The sequence below is a fragment of the Amphibalanus amphitrite genome, unplaced genomic scaffold (genome assembly GCF_019059575.1).
Source record: "Amphibalanus amphitrite isolate SeventyFive unplaced genomic scaffold, NRLGWU_Aamphi_draft 001390F_arrow, whole genome shotgun sequence".
Lineage (NCBI taxonomy): Eukaryota > Metazoa > Arthropoda > Thecostraca > Balanomorpha > Balanidae > Amphibalanus > Amphibalanus amphitrite.
In genome coordinates this window covers 86,372-106,948 of record NW_024882883.1, presented here as the reverse complement: position 1 = coordinate 106,948, position 20,577 = coordinate 86,372, and positions in this window count along the sequence as shown.

Here is a 20,577-nt window from a genome sequence, read left to right as displayed (position 1 = left end):
AGACCCCGTAGCGCAAAACAAAGACCACCATTAGACTCCCCGTGACGAGCTGCATCGAATCAATACCCATTTTATGCAAAACTATCAACTTTAAAATTTGACCTTTTTTGGCCTGACCTTGACCTGACCTTGACCTGAACTTCACCAGAAACTGACCTAAGCCGTACCTGATAGTCTTATAACCAACACCATTGAGTTGGAAATGAAAAATTGGCCATAAAACATGTATCACACAACCTTAGTAAAGTTGGGCTCATGTGACCTGACCTGTGACCCTTGGTAACCTGACCTGTGACCTGACCTGGTATTGCCAGTGACCTCTAATAGCAACATATCTACTAGGCAACTGACGCCCTACCGCTGATTCTCGACAAAATGCGTTTTCCTCGGTGTTATAGCGCATTCCCTAGAAGCCCCGTGAACGGTGAAACATTTCATCTTTGACCTGACCTGTGACGTCATCGGTGACCCCGAGGTCAATGAAATTTGGTTTCCTTCGACAAATTTGACAGGCCTTTCGAACGCCGTTTGAATTTTGCAGATCCGTCCAGTATTTTCGGAGATACGAGGGGGGGCAAAAAATAGCCCCCCCCCCCACCAGGTCGCGTTATAAACAGACCCCACCAGGGCGCGGGTTAATAGGGTTGGGACCTATCTGCATGCTCTGTATGTTTTGGTAAAATAAAAAAGCTCAGAATTTTTAATGATTTAATTTAAAATCACTTTGTTAAAAAAATGCCTAGTTAGTTCAGAAATTAATTATTTGTGGCTGAAAACAACTTGCTTCTGATTGGTCGGGCTAATCATGACGTCACATGTAGGTATATAACTGTCTGTATATTTGGCGCAGTTGAGACATACATTTTCTATGTATTTTCCTATGGTAAATCGGAGTGATTGGTCGTGTTTTCAGTGTCTCTTTATTTTGCGCTGGTATTGCGTGGCTAAGAAGTTTTATCAAGAATGGCATATACTAAAATGTTCCTTTAATAATGGAGCTTCAATATCTGTGAGTTTTATTGGCAAGCGAAAACTGATTTAGCTGTTATTTTATCCACAGTGTATATAAATACAGTGGCGGCAAATGCGCTTGGTCACGTGACCAAATCTGCACGTGCGGTTGTGGCGAGGGCACTTCCCGAAACTCTGGTGCCAACGGCCTCGCGGCGCCCATAGAGAATACATGGGACCTTTTCTTTTCAGACCTATCGTGTCTAAACCAAGCCATTTAGTGCAAGGATACGACTGGTTTGAGATTCAGTAGTCTTTTGGCTACAAGTTGGCATAAGAAACGTATTTTTATTGGCAAAATTCGCAAAGTACCAGGTGGTTTTCCGATACCCTGCACGCCTCCTTACCCCCGGCGGCCGACCGGAGGAGTCAGTAGCGCTCCACTCACGACTTTTGGCGATAGCTCAAAACACCTTACAGCTAGAGGGCTGCTATTTGGCACACCTTATCTTTGCTTCCATACGCATCTTTGGAAACCAATTGCATTTCCGTCTCAGGTCAGGTCACTGACTTATGACGTCACACGTGAACCTCTGCAATAGTCCCAAAATACCGAAACTTCGCAATGCCCTCGGTGCCAGAGGAGCTGTCACAGCGAGATGATACTTACAGGACCTAGTATCCTCTAGGAGTTTCAAAACTTGTATGTCTCAGATTTCTCCTAGAGGTCACATGAGGTCAGGCCGATCGCGCGACGTCACCATTACAAGTCAATGGGGAAAATATGAAACTGTAATTTTGACGCCGAGAATGATCTAAACCTAGCTCAAGCACATGGAATCGCAATTTCATGCAATTCTTGCAATGTCCAATGCTTCACTTTTGCATCTTTAACCTCGCGTGACGTCATTCATGACGTCACAAATGTCACAAGTTTTTTCGTCAATAACTCCTGATAAAATTGAGCTGGCAAGTCGGAAAAGTCGCCAATAGACTCGGGAAGACCTACCGAATCGAATGATATGCGATATAACCTCTTCCGACCAAGTTCGTGACCTGAGTGCCTCTGACCTGGCTTTGATCTGATGTGAACACCTTATGTTGACCCCACCCAAACAAAAGTGTACCATTTTGACGCACCGGAGCATGACAAACATGATGGTACTAAAATAGCGACTATGCGCCGTTTTTTTGACAAAGTTATTTTTCAAAACCCGAAATCGTATTTTGGCCCTCGGGGCACTTGACCTGACCCTCAGAGGGCATCAGTTGACCTGAGACTTTTAAACCGTGCATCAATCGCTGCGTCCCCGGTCCCGTCACGTTACACATGCTCGTTTTGACACCTTTTGACACCTTGATTTCGGCCTTTTTTGCCAGTCTTACCTCCCAACTATCATGGAACATGTTGTTCGACGATGTACAGATGTCAAGGTCAAGGTCAAGGTCAACCTAGGTCATTTAAGATAATTGCGTTTTAGGTAAGCGGAAATTACTTTTTGTGAAGTTTTTTGACTGCATTTTTGGTAAAAGCTTCTCAGATCATGATTTCATGTAATATGGACATAAAAACAATCGGTGCACACATCAGTACACACACAGACACACACAGACATACAAACACATATAATTGACCTTGACCTAACTTGACCTGACATGACCTCAGCAGCAAAAATCTGGTCGGGTAGTGTGACAAAGAGGTTCTAGCTGGCTTGGCACCAGAAAACAGCATCGTCATCGGTATATGGTAAGCGGCGCACTTGATATCCAACGGTGACCCAAAATAGCAACATTTTTTAGTTTGACCTGACCTGGAAGGTCAATGACTGACCTGAGAAGGTAAAACTGGGTATCATTGGATTTGTCTCTTCCCAAAGAATCTTTTTTGTCTTTACCGCTAAGCTCTATCTCCAACAGGAACGAAATGGCGCGGGGGGTGGCAACCACCCCCCCCCCCATGTGCGTTCTAGGATGGGAAAATGGCATGTGCGGGCGAGGGTTAAGAGTTATAGAACCATAGGCGGCGGAACGGGGAGGGCACCGGGGCACCGTGCCCCCTATAATTTTGGCATTTTAACATTAGCCCTATGGGCGTTGCATGGAAAGAATCGGACCGAAAGTCGGCAGTGCCCCCCCCCCTTAATTGAAGCCTGAAGGTGTTCCGCCGCTACTGTATAGAACAACTGTAAGCTGCAAGCTCAGCTTTTCAGTTTCTACCTATGCCTGCAAACACAATAAAATCAATGGAAGAGTAATAATAGATTAATTGCATTTTATTGATGCTATTCAAGTATCAATGGTAACTATGTCACCGATGATTCAATATTATTTGCACGGTATCATTTACCACCACACGCCTAAATATTTAGTATCTAAAATAATGCAGTAAAATAAGCTGCGCCACGTCTGTCGACAAAATCTGGTGCCAACTCAAGGTCACACGGAAAATGTGGTCACGTGACCAATGTCCGGCAGCTGATTTTATCTGGAAATTACTCATTTTTTAAGGTCAATATTCAAAATATTTTACCAGAACAAGTTGGCACTTTTCTTGATTTTTGCACTCAAATCGCGTGCGATTCAACTGTATTGGAACTTGCAAAGAAGCTTGGTGATTAATTAACTGTGTTGTTATGGCACTGTTTGCAAAGCATGGATAATGAAACTCTGCCAAAGACTTAGCTACATAGCAATGCCTCAAGTAATACGCAGGAGGAACAGAATTCAGAGTCCGATCGAGAAGAATCGGTGCAAATGCTACGAAGACCAGGCATCTCTGATACAATAGCTAGTCGTCTCACTACTCTCACTCCATTAGACCAGCTGATTCCTGACAGCACCGACTCGGATGCAAAGATGGAGCTCATCTTCCAAGCCAGAAACCAGTTCTTTGATGGAAGATGTGATGCTGCCTCTGTCTCTGCTTTGTTGGCCACTTTGGACGGGGCGGAGCTCCGCTCCTTGCGTGAGCGGTTATTCGCCTGTCATCCTATGTATCCTATGTATCCTATGTACATGTTTGTATGTCCTATGTATGTTTGTTTTAAAAACGTTGCAGCGGCGCTGGGAACTGCAGTCTTAGATCTGGGTATGTTTGGCATCTGCAACTCTTCATATACACATTAACCCTATTTCGGACGGGGAGACCTTTCAGGATTTTCTTGTACAATTGCCAAACGCCGCGAGACATTCAGCTCATATTTGGTGACTTTTCCTAAATGCTCATTGCGCACATCTCAGCAAAAAAAAGCCGGGTCAGGTCAGGTCAGGTCAGGTAACCAGAGCGGGTTTGTTGACCCCACCTCAGAAAAGTTTGCAAACACGTCAGAGCTTGAGTTTTTCACGAAGTTATTTCCTCTCATCATGTCTTCAAAACAGTACCTGCAGTATGTGTCGTTTGTATATCTCAGAATTTTTGATCTGTGACCTGAGGTTAGGTCAGAGTCGTGACCTTTACATTGCAAGCCTATGGAAAAAAGTATTGAAATGCGACCTGCACCTCGAGTAAACGAGTCAAAACTACCCAATTCTTTAAGAATTATGACAAATTATCTTATCTGTAATGATCCAGGTGCCATTTACTGACAGGGACACCGGAGAGGGTTATCTGAGCCGAGATCATGTGAGGTGATATCTACCATACATCAATGCTCACAATACTTACAATATTGACAATGCTTTTGCTTACAACACTTACAATACTTACGATGAGACCAGCAAGCACTCTGCCGTTACAGTTCTAACTTCTGCTTCGAAAAACGACGTTACACACATTCGCTGCCAGCATAACATGTATTGTTTGACAGTAACAAAATACAATTGACATCTGAACCCCAAACGGACCGCCATCCACTCAAATTTTATAACCCTGACCGGTCAGGTCAGGGGGCGAATGGAGGTCATTTCCTGGGCATTACACTCAGCCCTTGCACAAAATATCTCACCTCACAGTGATCATTACAACAATAGCACCGACTTGATAGTGGATTTCAAAGTACTTGCATCAGCTCTTCCTGCTATTGCAGACGATCATCTCCTCAGGGTAATGTTGTTCGGGACATGAACGAAGATCGTTTTCGGAGTTTCATAAGTGCTACTGCAACAGCCTGGCACAAAACAGGACTTGTACGCTCTTCTCTGCACTTTGCCCTTCAGTATATCACAAAAGAATTGTTTAGAATCCATCTTACGCTTCTTTCACAGTCTCCCTTGCCACCGTAGGGCGTAGATAGATTGCTGTTGCTGGTAAGTTAAGGCACGGTAGATAGAAATTACCTCGGTTCTCAACGCCTTAAGTTATTTTCATAAAAAAGAACAAATAAATGATCAATAAGATGACAGGAATGTAAACATTTTAATCGTAAAGTAGTCCAAATATTGGAATGAGCTTTTGCTTTTCAGCATCCTCCGATTCATCATCTTTATCATTTGAAAATTCGAGGTACATAAAATGTTTATCACGCGCTCATGTTAAGTGGGAATATAGTACACGGCAGACACATCAATTTTTGACACTGAACATTTCATCCGTAAATGTTTTAGCATAATTTAAAGTTAAAAACAGCGTGAATGGCAGAGTGAAGCAAACAACATCTTTCACCCATTGATATAACACGTAATCTGTGGTGCGCCAGATGCGCCATTATTTGTCAACCGCAGAAGGTGACATGTGACGTAACAGCATCAAGAGCATCTTTTTTCAAGAACTTTTCAAAACAAGTTTCCTATCTTTCTTCCCCCATTTCTCTCAGCTTATTGATTTTATGAGGCAATGGTATGCACCATAAATTCTGTGAAAATAGTTTGATCATTTTCATGCATTCTTAAAAAATCGAGTTCCCAACCCCATTGTTGATCCTTGCTCACAATTGGTATAAAATTTAGATATTACGGCACAAATGTCTGCGGTAATTTTGGTCCGACATTTGGGGGCAATCAGCTGATTGTTTGGTTTGTTTACTTGCTTTCGGGCCGTGAGCAGCTGCGCACATGAAGAATTTGCGGTAAAACCGAAGCTATCCCATGGGGTTATTTCGATGCGGTAACTTCAAAAATTACGGCAGTGGTGAGATTCGTTTTGGGGTAGTTTACCGCAAAATGAGTTTACCGCACTTGGTGAGATTGGGCCCAGTTTCCGAATCATTCTTAAGTAGAACGCATGATAATACGACACGGGCACCTCGATGCGATGTATCTTTTTTGTTTTATTACAAAATGCTTGGCCGTCGAAAAGCAATCGAACGAAATGGATGCCAACCAAATCGACACAGACCAACTCAATACCCACGGGTCAAAAATAATCCTTCTTCGCGTTGCGGAGCACGCGGGTAACCCTAGTGTCTCCCATTTGCTCATCGGGAGATAACTAAGGAAAATATAAAACCCATGGTAACAGCCAAAGTTATCAAACCATTAGTTTCACCATATAACTCTCCAATCATTCTTATCAAGAAATCAAATGGTGATTATCGCCTCGTTTCAGATTTGCGACTTCTCAACTCCAAAATCAAGAATGACAAGTTTTCTCGTTCATTTACATCACAGGTCAAAGATCAACTTTCTGACTGTGAAGTTTTCTCTACCCTGGATTTGCTTAGTACATTCCACCAAATTTCTTTGAATGAATCTTCAAATCATTCTACGGATTTTGCAAATCATGACGATAAATATCATATGAACGATAAACCAATGGGTCTTCGTTCAAGTTCCTCCGTTCTCAACAGAGGGTTGCAAATTGCACTCAGTAGTCTACAAGGCATAGATGCATTTTTATATGTTGACAATATTCTTATCGCTAGCAAAACGTACGACGAGCATTTAGAAAAACTCGACAACATATGTTCTCGTTTAGAAGAAATTCATCTTGTGATCAACCCCGAAAAGTGTGAATTTATGAAATATCAGGTGAAGTAACTGGGTTTCATACTTGACAAACATGGAATTCGTCCAGATGTATCCAAATTACAAGCGGTGCAAGATTTTCCTGTACCAGAAACAGCGAAAGATGTTCGTATTTTTCTTCGGTTTGCGAACTATTATCGCAGACACATTCCAAAATTGGCTGAGCTTACTGCTCCGTTAATTCATTTGACAAAGAAAAATGTTGATTTTATTTGTTCAAAAGAGTGCGAAAAAGCATTCTCATCAATAAAAAGGTCACTACGAAAATGCGCTTTATTAAAATTTCCAAATTTCGAAAAAGACTTCTACCTATTTACACATACAAGTGATTTCGCCATTAGTGGCGTACTTGAACAGAAATATGGTGATGAATTTCACCCAATTGCTTTTATTAGTTGACAGCTTAGCAAAGCTGAAAGAAATTATCCCGCGCCCTGCTGGGGGGGGGGGGGGGTGTTTGAACACCCCCCCTTGTGGTTTTTCGCGAATTTTCTCCGCGCCGCCGTTTTTGGTACACCTTATTATCATACATCAATTCTACACATGTTGTGAAAATTTCAGACCAAGGTCATTCAAGGTCAGGTCACCAGGTCACTTGAAGTGACCTCACCTCATAAAAACTTTCAATGTCTGTCATAGCTACACCGAGTGACCGATCGCTTTGAAACTTTCAGCGATTGCTAAGAGCAATAGCATGTACAAAATGTATATCTCAGAATTTTGATATCGATTACCTAAGGTCAGGTCAATTTTGCGACCTGCGCATTATAAGTCAATGGGAGAAAATTGAAATGCGCCTCTTTTGGATGAAAGACATTATAAACACTCCCAAACACCGAATTACAAGTGGTTTAGACACACTGAACTTGAAAATGGTGTCCGTGACCCTTGTTTATGCCCTGAGGTCATCTTAGGTCACGAATGGTATCTAACAGTTTTTCGCAAATAACTTTTGATAGAGGCATGCTAGAGCGATGAAAACGCCTTAGATGTGTTCAGCTCGACGATACGAATCGACTGATATGCAACATGACCCTTCCCGGTCAGGTCATGACCTTGACCTGAGGTCAAATTTTCAAGTTGACCTTTCAAGGTTAAGTTATTGTTCATTCGATGCGTCTTGACGAGAGGAACACGATGCCGGTAAAAGTAAGCTCCTACAAGGCTTGGGTCAAAAGTTATTGCAGAAAAACTGTTTTCGAAAAAATCGGCTATTTTTGCAGTTTTTGCCCCCTGCAGGCAAAATCGTTGACGTTAGGTCAAATCTGAGAGAATTACTCAGAAAGGGCGTTAATAGGGCTATCGATTGCGCTTTTCTGCGGCGCTGTAGCTCTATTGGTTCCCGAGTTATGCGTTGGCTTCTTGGAAATTTTCGACATTCGACCTGGAAATCGGCGAAATTTTGCCTTCAATGACCTCTGGTGACCTGACCTTTGACCTGACCATAAAATTGACCGAAGTGATTTCGTCATTATTTTTTACGCTCTTTCGAACGCCGCCTTCCGCGTATCGCTACGTGGCCCAGGAGCCGAGTTACAAGGGGGGTGTTCAAACACCCCCCCCCCCCAGCAGGGCGTGGAAATCCAGGACCCCCAGCAGGGCGCGGGTTATTCTACTTCAGAAAAGAAATGCCTTGCAATTTCATGGTCTTTTGATCATTTGCGATCTTATCTTTTAGGTCATGACACTCATGTCATGACAGATCATTCACCATTAAAATGTATTTTTAAGTCAACTCATCTTAGCGGTCGTTTAAAGAAATGGTTAGTGAAACTATCAGAGTATGATTTTGATGTCACTTATCTACCAGGTATTTTGAATGTTACAACTGATCATTCGTCTACTGCCGAATTAGATACACAAAACAAAGCAGACTTTCTTGGCCATGTCTCTGCGGAAACCGCAGGATGTACAAAAGAGAAAATCAAAGCTGAACAGCGAAAAGACCCAGATTTGATGCCAATCATTGATCGCCTCGTGAAACCGAAAGCTATAGGCCCTGATCTGAAGCTGAGTGAATCTCTTTCCAAATTTTTCTTAGGTACAGATGGCCTACTTTACCATGTAGCCAAACAAAATTCCAAGATTCGTCAGTTTATGAATCAACTTGTAGTTCCAAATTCAATGAAAAAACTGATGCTTGAGAAAGTCCATGACACTTTTTCGTCAGGACAAAAGTTATTCAGAAACATTCTTTCCAAAATTAGCATTCAATTTTACTGGAGGAACATATACTCCTATATCAAAAAGTACGTAGACTCCTGTCGTTTTCACATAAACCAAAGTGCTCACATATTTTGGAAAGAGCACCCTAAAATCGATCGTCTTCAAAACTTGGAAGACGATCCAATCAACACCTGCGTCGACACACAGTCTCTCAGCAATGACTCTACCATTCGTTCCGTGCGCAATGCCTCACAGAGCACTGAGCAGCCACAACGGTGCGCGCCCGCCCGTTACACTGCCGGCAAAGCCAGGGACGTTGGAGGCTCCTTCTGAAGAGAACGTGTTCGACCAGTGTGACATTGCCCGGCTGGAGGAGGACTGGCGTATTTATCAAGCAGACCGCCGTCAGGTTCCCCAGGCGCATCACCTGCGGTATAACCTCAGGCCTCGCACAAATATACGCCCTCCAGACCGCTATGGCAATCGAGAAGCCAACTGAAGGCTACATGGTGACTGAGATCCCATGAAAGTTGTTGCGCTACGAAGGTTGATTATATATCCCTCGCGCCTCTATAACAGCGAAATGCTGAAGGTTACATGGAGACATGAGATCCCATGATAAGTTGTTGCGCTAAGAAGGTTGATTGTATATCCCTCGCGCCTATATACCAGCGAAATGCTGAAGGCTACATGGAGACTGAGATCTAATGAAAGTTGCTGCGCTAAGAAGGTTGATAATGATATCCATCGCGCCTATATATCCAGCGAAACGCTGAAGGTGTACTGGAGTACACAAGCAATTGCCCTTTCATATCTAGTAGCGCTACATCTGCATTGTATATACAAGCATCCACTGTACACAGGGCCTCCTCTAAGGATTTTTCACTGGGTGGGCAAAATTTTTCGCCACTCCCCTGCCCAAGGGCAGATCCAGTCACTTGTTTTGGGGTGCAACCATTTTCACCTGCGACTGGGGGGGGGGGGGGCGGGTTAAGGCCTATGTCACTTTCACAGTCAACCAACTGTGCCATTTATAGTTTAACGTTTGTCGTGTGTGATATGGTATTTCGTGTGTATTTCACCTTATAGGTATGCCTATTGTTTACATTAGTGATATCAATAACGGAAAATCAGGATACCGATACCAAACCAAATGCCAACCAAAACCATGAAAAATACCGAAACCAAACCAACTTGGGAACATGAGGGAAATACCAACTTTTTACCGAATTCGTATCCTCTTATACATTAGCCGGATTCGTAATACCAACAAAGTACCAACAACATTAGGATCAAAATACCAAATACCAAGTTGGTATCAGTTTGGTATCGGTATACCAAAAAGTTGGTATCCGATTGACATCTCTAGTCTACATACATTTAAAATTTTAAGAAGACTGCAAAAGTGCAGAGTTAAACTTACTATGATTGCTCCTTGAACCAGAAATCAAATAGGTAGGTGATGCTCGCTGCCTCTTTTCAGGAGGCAAGGTCAGCTTACTCTTGGCGCGTCCTCTTGATCTAAATACGGCTTTTATTGACCTTAATCTACTTGTAATACATCCTTGGCCTTGTAGCGCGCTACCCTGCTGGCCCATGCCGGTCTTTGAGGGTCCCACACTGACCTCTGAGGCCCCATGCTGGCCTGTAAAGGCCCATATTAGCCTCTGAGGGCCCCGCACTGGATTCTGAAGACCCGATGCCGGCCTTTAACCATCCCCTGTATTGGTGTTTTTCCAGCCGCGAACGTAGGTACTCGTATAGGGGGGGGGGGGCGTTGGACCTCCCTTGCCGTTTCGCCCCTGATCGAGCTAGAGCTTCGCGGAAAAAAACAAGCGTGCTGCCCGTGACGAGAGGAAGCCGATGATACCCAATAGGTCCTAGGTCATCGGGTGACCTTCCAGGTCAGGTCAATGACCCGAAAACCGGGAAAATCGGGACCTGTTAGAAAGTCGTAAAGTGTGGCTGCTATGTGGTTTTCCGGGGTGCTGATCACGAATATCGTGTTAGTTTTGATCAGAGATGATGTTTTAAGCATTTAGACCAGGTCGGGTCAGGTCAGGTCAGGTCAACCGGTAGGGGTTGTGACGGGTATTCGTATTACGTGTCAACCGCCTCTGACAGCTTCGTAACATGTTACGAAGGCACCAAACCTACTTCGTAAATGTTCAAATGGTTGCTAAATTCGAATTCAGCTAAAAAACTAGCCTAGAACATGAAAAACTCCAAAAAGTGAACCGAGGCCACCCGAGGTCACCAAAGGTCAATGACGTGACCTGACCTTCAGGTGACCTTGACACCCACCCTTATGTATGGGAGCAACATCAAATCACATGTTTGAACATTTGAAATCACGAAAAGCTTTCAAACGCGCGGCTAATGCGAGCCGACATACGCCGAATCGCGATTTCGGCCAAACATGGTCACGGAAAAGAGGTCACAGGTCGCGAGTTATTCGCAAAAAATCGAGGGGGGTCCGTTCGACTCCCCCTATACGGGCGAGGGTTACCCCCGAGTTGAAGGGGGGGCGTTAAACGCCCCCACTTTTTTCGCAGGGCCATAGCAAAAAAAAAAAAAAACGGCGCGCCGCAGGCACGCCAAATTTTGGGTGCCTCTAGGGAATTGTTTGACGTTTATTGTGACAAAATTTCAAAAAAAAAATCGGCTGGAAAATTTTTGAGATATCGAGGTTTCAGTGACTTCATGATTTCTTGGTTTTCGACCAAACACGTTATATGTTCAAAAAATCATATAAAATCACAGAATAGACATACAGACATGCCGTAAACGCCATTAGACTGCCAATACCATGAACAATCAAATGGCTATCTTCGATTATTGATTATCGTTCGCATTTTCCAAAATCTTGAACTGAATCTTGGCAATTTCTCATGACTACTTCACGACCATGATACATGCATTTCTTAATTTGAACTTTTTGACCCAAACACGTACACATATGATAAAATGAATGTCACCATCGTGTTCTACGCCCCAAATTACCCATAAAGCATGTGTCACAGGCTGCGAATATCAGTTTTGATTTTCGGGGATATGTGTCTACCCGGTTGACTTGACCTTGACCCTGACCTATGCTTGACTGCCCCCTACATGGAGCTGACACTCTTGTAGGCCTTATATGATGGATTGTGCACCGTTTTGACAGAGTTTATGACGGGAGGCGCCCATTGTGAAGTCCTGAAGTCCATGCTACTGAAAGTCCGATTTCAGGTGTTTGACGTGACCTTGACCCGACCTGTGACCTCAAAATTCAACTTTAAAGTACTCATCTGAAGCGTCTCGTCGCGTTCTTTCGTTTGCCGCCTCGTTCGTTTCGCTGTGCCTATTGGTTCTCGAGTTATCGGCTGAGGGCGTTTAACGCCCCCCCCCCCCCCCCCAGCAAACGGTGGGTGGCGAAATACCCCAGCAACTGCCGGGTTAAGGACCTGCATCGGCTCTGAGGGCTCAACTTGGCCTTTTCTGGACTCTGGGGTCCAACACCAGCCCAAGCCTGTCTTTTAGGTTGCCACACTGACCCCTGAGGGTCCCATCCTTGCCTCAAGGACCCGCATTAGCCTTTGAGAGCCTAAGTCGGCCTCTGATGGCCTCAAACTGCCATTTTCAGGCCCTGTACTCACTGATGGCTCCAAATTGAGGCCCCATTTAGTCCCCAATCAGTCTATAAGGTCTCTGATGTCCCTATTTTGTTGTCTGGCTGGGGACCCATGGCTTACACCTTTAGGCGTCACGCACTGGCCTCTGAGAGCCCACATCGGCCTCTGGGGTTCCATACTGGCCTTTGAGGCCGCTATGGCCATGGGCCCCTGTAAGCTAGCACCACCCCCCCCCTCCGAGAGTTGGCAAAGTTGCCAAGTTGCCCCCACCCCCAAACGCCAAGTCTGCTACCGCCCCTGCATTCAGATGCATCCATTGTAAAAAATAACTTGCACTGCAGTGATTGGGGGCTGGGGCACTGGCTGCTAGCAAGTTTTTTTTTCCCGGGAAACCGAAGTGGTAGTTCCTACCGGACGTCTGACCGGACCTTTATTTTTGCATTTGCTTCTGGGTGGGCAAATCGACGCCACTGGGTGGGCAATTGTGGTGACTGGGTAGGCATTTGCCCACCCAGTGGGTATGTTAGAGGAGGCCCTGACTGTACATAGTATGTCAGATGAATGAATCTCAATTCGTATATGTATATTACCAAACAATATGTTGTTGCTTGCTGTTGCCATTATTCATTTCTTTGCATATGTTGCGACGTCACAAATGTCTTTATACTGACACATTAGCCTTGTTTCTTTTTCAGGTTCGTGATTCTGATCAAGAACTGATCAAGATTCCAACAAAAGTCAAAGTTTCAATTATATCCAAATAAATATGCGCACAGATTTCAAATTTGACATAGTAAACATCGCAAATAAAATCACGCGGGTAAATGACATGGAACTTTCAAATTGCGCACATCGTGAACTAAACTTCACGATACACTCCCCCACCCGCTCATGAGTCGGCCTCGATCAGTAGAACGAGACGATGCACGGACCTCTTGATAACTATATCCGGTTGCCCTGTGTAAGTGCGTCCCTCAGTCTGGGTCTTGTAGCGTAGAGTGACGTCTCGAACGTTGCCGTCACTGCTCGGCTCGACGTCCACAACTTCGGCCAATTTCCACTTGCCGCGTAGGGGCTTGTTCTCTTGGACAAGCACTATATTTCCCGGTCGAAGATTGCGCAGTTTCTTATGCCACTTCTGCCGAGTTATCAATGTGCTGAAATAGTCACGATACCATTTTTCCCAAAACGAAGAGACAATTCGCTGAAGAAATAGGAATCGTTCAGCTAGTCGCGAATTGTCGGCCCACCTTCCCTGTGGCGGGGCGATTTGAGTTCGTCCGAGCAGCTAGTCGTTGGGGGATAGGTAGACGCCGGCTGTGGGGTCAGCGCCGGGCTTTCTGCCGATCGGTCGTTCGTTCAATAAATTTGCTGCTTCAAACAGAATCGTCTGTAATTCACCGAAGGTCAAAACGCTGTCTCCAATAGCGATGGTGATGGCCCGCTTGATCAGACGTATGAGAGATTCGCTACAGCCATTCTGCCACGGCGCATCCGAAGATTTTGTGAAAGTCCACTTGAGGCCATGATTCGCTCCTGCATTGGACAAATCGTCTAAATCCCACTTGTGTATCATGTCGCGTAGCTCTTTGCTGGCGGCCACTAGTTGAGACCCAGCGTCCGAGTATAATGTAGCTGGATAGCCGCGAAGAGTGACGAACCGACGGAACGTCAGTAGAAAATCCTGCGTGCTATATCCTGAAACCAAGTCTATGTATACTGCTCTGGAAGCCAGGCAGGTAAATAATAGGGGAGAGTGGGGTAAGATGCCCAGGGTGGGAAAGACGCCCCACCCCCTCTAGCGGGGAAACAAAGAATCGGACCTGGAAATTAATGTTATTAGCGTAAAGCGGAAGCCTGCCTTGTTAACTGCACAAAAATTTGCGAAGCTCAGTTGGGCAACGGCTGGCTGGTGATTGCATGTTTTTTATTTGCTGTTTTCAAAAAATATTTTGGCGTCAAAACATTGTAAATATCAAAGAAGGTAGATGATTTTTGCGTCCCTTGCTATAGTCGTGATACATTAACATGCGTGTACTGTGTCCCAAACAGTTGGTTTCAGGGTGTAGTTTTATGGCTAACAAATTGTGCTGAGTTAATGTTACTTCGGTACCTTGGGGTAAGATGCCCCCTGTCCTGATGGGGAAAGACGCCCCCCTAAATCAGTAGGCTGTCCTTCAAGCAGCCCGTCAAATCATTTATTACATACTTGTGATGAGAGACAAAAGCCGATCTGGGACTATTGAGAGTCCGGTACGGTCGAGTGCTCCCCATGCCGGTCTCTCGGCCCACACAGCGACTTTTTGGGCGGCATCTGACTCTGAGAGCCCTCACGACGGCCTCTGTGGGCCCCATTATTGGTTCCAGGGCCCCTCACGACATCCTTTGAGGGCTCCCACGTTGGCTCCACGGGCCGCGCTGGAATCTGAGGTCCCCACGATGGGCTCGAGGGCCCTCAAGCATCTTGAAGACCTATAAGGGCCCCACAGTGGTCTCCGAACGCCACCACGGAGGCTTGTTTGGCCACGCTGGACTATGATGGCCCTAACGATGACCTCTGAAGCCCCTTACGACTACTTTTGAGGGCCCTTACGATGACGTTTGGTGTCTACTGCAGGCTCGAAGGGACTACTGATTCGTTCAGGCGATTCACGTGCCTATTTATGTCACTTATAGTGCAGGGGGGCATCTTACCCAACGCCAGGGGGCGTCTTTTCCACCCTGTGGGGTAAGATGCCCCCTTTCACTTCTTCAGGAAAATGCTGAATAGCAAAAAAAGTTATAATATTTCAGGCACGAAAGTGTGATATTATTGGAGAAAAATGATGTCGGCTTCCGTTGAAACTCCAAGTTTTGGCTTTCCGATCGTCATTTTCGAATAATATATGACATAGTCAAACCCTGGGCATCTTTCCCCACTCTCCCCTACGCCACAGACTTTTGCCTTTGTTCGACGCTTGATCGTGTCTCTGATAAGAAATGGTCCGAACATGTCCAAGGCTGTGTTGTAGAATGGAGGAGACGGCTGCAGCCTTTCAGGAGTAAGTTGACCCATTACCGGACCATGGGTTTGACCAAGTAACTTTCTGCAGATGACGCATTGTTTTTTAATCTTCTTGATGATTCGTCGGGCTCCGGGCACCCAGAATTTTGTCTGTAGGCGAGCGAAAGTAGTTTCAACACCACCGTGATTTTGTTTGTGTAGCTTCTGTATCAATAAGGTTGTGAAGGGGTGGTTGTTCGGTAGAAGTACAAAACAGTCTTGGTTCCAGTTCTGCTTCAGCCACTTGGAAATGCGTTTCCCGACTGTAAGTATGCCTTGATCAGTGATACTCGGTCCTAATCTTTTGAACCGTATTTCCCAGTTTCGAGAAAATTCCTGTTGGACGAGTTTGATCCAAAATGTTTCGGCCTTTTCGATTTGATCTGCTTCTGGGGGTAGACCAATGACGCTAAGTGTCCTTTCTTCTGTAGCCCTTAGAAGTCTGGCCGTAACTCTAAGAAGTTTGTCGTAATTACTGAAGTCGTCAATCCGCAAGTCATTACAAATGTCACGACTGGAATAGTTTGCCAGGAGAGTCATATTGACTGCTACGCGATCTGGAAGGTCGTCCTCGTAGGGTTTCTGACTTATTGGCCACGTTTCTTTAACGCCTTCTAAAAAGGAAGGCCCGTTTTGCCAAATAGTTCCTGTATCCAATTCTTCTGGTCTTGCAGGTCTCGTCACCATATCTGCGGGATTATTGCTGCCGTTTGTCCACCACCATTGAGACGGAGACGTTTTCTCTTGGATCTCAGCTATCCGGGTAGCTACAAATGTCCCAAAACCGTACGATTCCTTCTGTATTTGGGATCTAACAATGATTGAATCTACAATATATACAGTTTCGGCGAATTGATAAGTCATCTCCTTTTGTATTGTTTCGCAAAGCCGGCAGCCCAAAACGGCGGCGCATAGTTCGAGGCGGGGAATGCTCAATTGACGCGTTGGAGCGATCTTGTTCTTGGCAGATACGAGAAAGGATTTGCAGTCACCGGGGTTCCCCGTTTCTATTTCCCAATGAACGTATGCGCAAGCTCCGTACGCTCGAGAGCTAGCGTCCGAAAAAATGACTAACGTCGGTTGTCCGATGGCATGAGGAGGTTTAATGCATCTAGGAAAGCGCAAAAGCTCCAGCTTGAATATGTCAATTAGAAATGGGATCCAGTCTTCTCTGCAGCTTTCCGAGACAGGCTCGTCCCAGGTGCTCTGTCCTTGTCCTCCATGTTCCGGCGAAGCATTGAATGTGACCAGCTCTCTCATGAGTAATTTTCCTTTCAGTGTAAATGGGACAATGAGGCCAATTGGATCATAAATCATTGCGACTTGTCTGAGTAAAAGCTTTCTTGTCAAAGTTTCAGGGATTTTCAGTTCCGAATCACTTTTCATCACGTTTTGTGCAAAGTCCATTTTGTCTCGTTTCTGGGAAAAGTTTAGCCTCATTTCGAATACGAAGTTATCATCTTGCGTTTCCCAAAACATTCCTAGGATTTTCACACGTTTTGTTTTCATGATCAATACATTTTGGCTTGCGTTTTCTTCTTTGTCGCCCGAGAAAACCCAATGCTTTATGTTGAAGTTTCCCTTAGCAAGGATGTTTTGGACGTCGGAGGCTAAAGCCAATGCATCGCTGCTATTTGTGACCGATTGTAGTAAGTCATCGACATAACTATTTTCTTTGATCATTCTCGCTGCTTCTGGATATTGCTTCATGTTCATGTCGGCTATTGTGTGAATTGCCACCATAGCGATCGTGCCACTAGGACGGTCTCCAAAAGGCACGGCGGTAAGAGCGTAATGGTGGGGTTCTTGGTCAGTTTGCAGATCACGCCAGAGATAACGATGAACGTGCTGATCTCTTGATGACAGTCGAATCGAGTTATACATCTTTGAAATGTCCGTAGCTATCGCCAGTGGGTATTCTCTAAATCTGATCAGGATACCATAGAGGCTGTTGACAAAATCGGGTCCTTTTGCCCAATAATCGTTTAACGCATGCCCCATATATGATGCTGAAGAATTGAACACGATTCTAACTGGAGTTGTTGACGAGTCGCCTTTTATTATTTCATGATGATGAAGATAATGGACAGGCCCTGTGTAACAGTGGACCTCCTCTTGTGATAATTTCCTTGCCACCTTTCTACGCTCCATATCCTTCATTTGCTCTCTGTATGCTCGCTGTCGTTCGGTATCCAGTTTATTGAGTCGTGATTCGGTCGATCGTAGTTTCGCTTTCGCTGCTCTTATGTTGTTGGGAAGATTTTCTGGTCCTTTTATCCACGGATCGGATAGGCAATTTCGAATATTTGTTCTTCTTCGTTATATTTAAGACCGGCCTTAATCAAAGCTAATTCCCTTTCTTCCTTCAAAGTATATCCTTTCATGCCCATGGAACAATTTCCACACCGACATCCTCCGCATTGTGGGTGACAACTGATGCCTAAATTTTCACACTTGAAGAACTTCTCGATAGCGTTCTCGGTCGGGGAACTCGTTTGGATGTCGTCTGTGCGTATGAGCAATGTATTCGCGCGTATTTCTGTGCGCGTATCTTGTTCGGATCTTTCGTTCGCTCCTGGGAAAGTGCCCCTTATACAATATCCAAACTGATTTCTTAGAAGTTGCGCGTTATCAACCGTTCTTACGACATTTGGCATTATAGCGCAACAGTCAACACCAATAAGGATGTCAACTTTTCCCGTTGGTCTTCGATAGTCAATGATATTAATTTCGGGAGAATACTTGGTAATGTATTTTTCATCAATGTTTTGCAGGTCAGTCGTAATTTCGTCCATTCCGTATACGTCAATATTCCAGACATTTTTGTCCAAGTCGATTAGAGGAACAGTGTACTTTTTGCTACTGAGTATGGCAGGTTGATTTCCTACTTTAACGATGGATAAGTCCGTGTTACTTCCAAGTAGATTTAACCGTTTTGCTGCAGAATGTGTAATTAGCGAAATATTATCCGGAGTCCCACAGCACTGTAACCAGTTGATCGTTACAGAGAATAGTACTTATGGCCAGAAGTGCAGGATTATCATTCATTTGAGCGTTGTGGATTGCGATCCGCTTGTTTTCTGTGTTGCTCTGTCGATGTACAAGGGGGTGATGCCGTTTTCCGCACACCTTTCCCGACGAGATTGCTGTGCATCTAGGATTTTCTGTGCAATCTTTAGCTATATGTCCGGTTTGTAGGCAGTTGAAACATGCTCCTACTTTTCGCATGGCCGATAATTTTTCGTCATGTGCCATCTTTGCAAAATGATCACATGAAGCGATGGCGTGTCCAGAGGTTTTATGTACCCAACACCATTGGTTTGGTTCCAAGCGGGTTTCATTTTGAGTAGGAAAATTCTTTGAAATATTAGCGACTTGAGCAAGATGTTCCAAACGGTTGGACACTCGCTCGATTTCGTCCCATATTCGACGTTCAGGTGTACAATTCGCTTCTTCTAGACATAATCCCTTGGTGAATTCAGTATTGTTAGAGGAGTTACCCACGGTTTGATTCACGTAGCGATGTTTGCCAGAAATGCGCACGTCGTGCTCCATGTAGGGTAAGGTGCCTAATTAGCGACCCCCTTAATTTGAACCGTCATTGCTCACGCTCTGTGGGTGCCACTGTATTACTGGCTTGATTTTCGGGGAGATCGTTCATTTTTCTATTAAAATATAGTCATTTTCTGCCCCAATATTCACTAACTTATTTGTAGTGAGCATTTTGGCAAACCATTGCAAAAAAACGCTAATAGGGAACTCTTCCCGATTAGCGACCGGGGAGGGTCGCTAATAAGTCTATGGATTTCCCCATATTAAAAATGACAAAAAATGCGACGCCTGAAAAGATGAAATATGATCTCAAAAAGGTAACCTATACGCAAAGCACTCAATCACTCGAACAGGAACGTTTATCCAGCACATTTACGTAAGTAAAAACTGATCACGTGATGCACCGAAGGCGAAAAGAAGGCGGAAACCCAAATTTTGCGGGCTATCTCGTATGATATTCGAGGTCCGCGCTGAATTCGGCACCCCTTCAGTCGGTGACAACATTTGACATCCCCTGCCTCACATTGCAAGCTTCAGCAACACCTCATTTTCATTTCTCACTTTTCCCCTTTCTTTCTCTTCTTGAGCTATTTGCGACCATGTCAGGCGCAATTAGGAAATATGAGTTGCGACACATTTTTAACCGCCATGCTGTGCACAGTTAAGCGATTCACTATGGGAAAACGGCAATCAATTGAAAAAGGAATGTCGATTCAGAATAAAAAAGGTGCATCATTCTAATGTGCATCGCTTTTCATCAGAGAGGGCCCAAACACACACGTTTTGGAAAAGAAACTCGTCATTTTTATTTAAACTCACCTGAAACGTCCTACCAGAAACATCGACAACCGTAAAATAATTTAATTTGATAACCAAAGTATGGCTGACCTTTTGACGATGTTTTTACCCCGTTTTCTCCTGCCAGTTTTTCTGTAAGGGGTTAGGTCGCAAATCGGAAAGGGTCGCTAATTAGGCACCTTACCCTACTCAATGACGCGTTTTTCTTGGAGAAGATATTGCAAAAGATTTTCAAATATTGTTTCCTTGGAAGTAAAATCCTTTGAATCTGTTTTCAAAATCCATTCTCGTTTTTGTGTAGGAGGTAGTAATCTTTCTATCATGCTTACGATTGTCACCGTGTTCATTTCATTTGATAATCCCATCCTCTTTAGATCTAACCAGGACCGTTCAATGACATTCACCATGGATATAAACTGTTTGGTATCTCCTTCTGCGATGGGTTTCAATATTTTAAGGTCTTGTACAACAGTGTCAACAAATTTTCTGGGGTCTCCGAAGGCCTTGTCCAAACGGTAAAGCATCTTGTCAAAATTGTCCTCAACTCCTTTA